Genomic DNA, 2,500 nt, shown 5'->3' with positions numbered 1-2,500 from the left:
AACATACGGATACATACGAATACATACTAGTAATACGAATGTTTTTCTCATAAAGGAAGCTCTAATTATAAGCCTTGCAGGCATTTTTCACGTCAGCAAACACGTACCCGGCTCAGTTTGAGGGGGGAGGGAGGGGATGTTGATAGACCCGCCAAGGCTTTCGTTATATTTAGTCACAGTAAAATAAATTCACATGGAGTGCAAAACCCTTTGCTTGCGCTTTTGACAATATATTTTGGATGTCGCTGATGTCGTATGACGTCATCAGATCCGCCATCTTGATTTCACTATTTCAGCTTAGTTGCCTATGATAAATCAGTGCAAAAAATCAGTGCAAAATCAAGCCAGAAAGCTTAAATGGGGTAAAAGATTATGACAAACCTGCTCTGACTTCCTTACGTGTCTTAAATGTAAACTGGCCTGACAGTCATGATCATCTACGAGAGCAACATCCAAAACATATTGTCATCTTGTTGCGCAAGCTAGAGGCGGCGAAATACGAGATACAAAAACCCTCAACTTGGCGCGCAACATTATTTCGTTGCAAGTTTGGGTCGATTTCTCCCGTTTTTCACCTTGCATGATCAACTTGTCGCGCAACAAAAACATTTGTTGCGGGTTGAAGAAAGTTGTTGCGAAAAGTAGAGCGTGGATCTACTCTGAGCAACAAATTTTGGCTTTGTTGCTCGTTTTTCATCAAGCTCACAACTTGTCGCGTAACAAATGTGCTCTTGTACTAGCAAATCAACCAGTCAGCGCCCTGCATTTCTTCAACTCGCAACAAATGTTTTTCTTGCGGGTCAAGTTGATCACGCAAAGTGAAAAACGCGAAACATCGACCAGAACTTGCAACGAAACAATGTTGCGCCACAAGTTGACGGTTCTTGTATCTCGTCTTTCGCCGCCTTAAGGGTTTTGCACTCCATGTGAAGTTATTTTACTGTGACTAAATTTAACAAAAGCCTTGGAGGGTCTATCAATAACCACCCCACCCCCCCTCCCCCCCCCCCCCCCCTCAAACTGAGCCGGGTACGTGTTTGCTGACGTGAAAAATGCTGGCAAGGCTTATAACTGGAGCTTCCTTTATGAGAAAAACATTCGTATTACTCGTATGTATTCGTATGTATCCGTATGTTAGTCGTATGTATCCGTATGTTACTCGTATTTTAGTCGTATGTCAGTCGTATGTATTTGTATGTATCCGTATGTTCCGTATGTTACTCGTATGTTACCCGTATGTACTCGTGTGGTGTTTTAGTCATGATCGTAATTCAACTGCCCATTTTGCTGCACTGAACAAAGTAATCGAGTAATTACCCAATAACTCAATTTATTTTGACACGCATGGCTATAGTACCAATTAACAAAGACAGAGATAACGTGGATTTTGCAACCATTTAACGTTTCAATTCAGTCGGCTTAAGCCAGTATGACTGGTGTAAAAATTTCTTATTAGGATCCTTTCATTCGCTTTCGTGTACGTTATGTTTATCCTTTAGTTCACAAGCTCGTTTGTTTTGCATCTGGAAGATGTAATTTTCAATTATAACCTCTCCCTAGGGGTTATCACGCATAGCTTAACCAATGAAATCCCCGCGTCCTAATTGCTCGGAATACATGAAATTCTTTGTGCATTTCGTTGCATCGAAAAAAGACAACCGAGATTATTCAGGTATTCGAAGTAATAATTGTTGGTTTTTCGATCGATTTCCCTCGATGTACCGGTGTGACAAATAATTTGGAGCATTGCAATGCATCTGGAAGCGCAAAAACAAAGCACAGATGATTTCAACGCGTACGATCGCATCCCCAAAAGGTGCAGCGACCTGCAGTCATAATAATGTGAGTTGTTGACAGATGTAAAACAGGATCGGCAGGTTAGTTTTGCAGGTTGCAGGTTGCAGGTTGAAATTTACTGTGACTGTTACATGAATAGCTAACCTTAGGCCTAATTAGGCCTAAAGAAACGTTTTTAGGCCTAATTAGGCCTAAGGTTAGCTATTCATGTAACAGTCACAGTAAATTTCCTAAGGTTAGCTATTCATGTAACAGTCACAGTAAAAATTTCAACCTGCAACCTGCAACCTGCAACCTGCAACCTGCAAAACTAACCTGCCGAAACAGGATTGTCTTTCAAACAATCGAGGCGGGGAGAAGTGAGGACATACTACATATAGATGGACTAAATAACAGTAAAGACATTACTATACAGTTACACAGTAAATAGAATGAACTAACCTAAAACAAAACAAGTACATTAAGATTATGACAAGAGGCTAACTTAAAGTATTAAATAGCTTAATAAGACGGGAGACTTCGACATAATCATCTTCTGACCGCACGAAGTTTAGTAATAATTCCTTTATCTTTTTACGAAAGAACGAGCGTTTAAGTAGTTTAATCGAGTAAGGAATAGAGTTCCAAATTTGGGCACCAATTCTCGAGAAAAAGGAATACATTTTAGTAGTTCTAGAGAACTTAAAATAAAACGAGTCGCTAG

The sequence above is a fragment of the Montipora capricornis genome, chromosome 1, assembly GCF_036669925.1.
Source record: "Montipora capricornis isolate CH-2021 chromosome 1, ASM3666992v2, whole genome shotgun sequence".
In the NCBI taxonomy this organism is placed as follows: Eukaryota; Metazoa; Cnidaria; class Anthozoa; order Scleractinia; family Acroporidae; genus Montipora; species Montipora capricornis.
Note: the sequence above shows the minus strand (reverse complement) of the source record.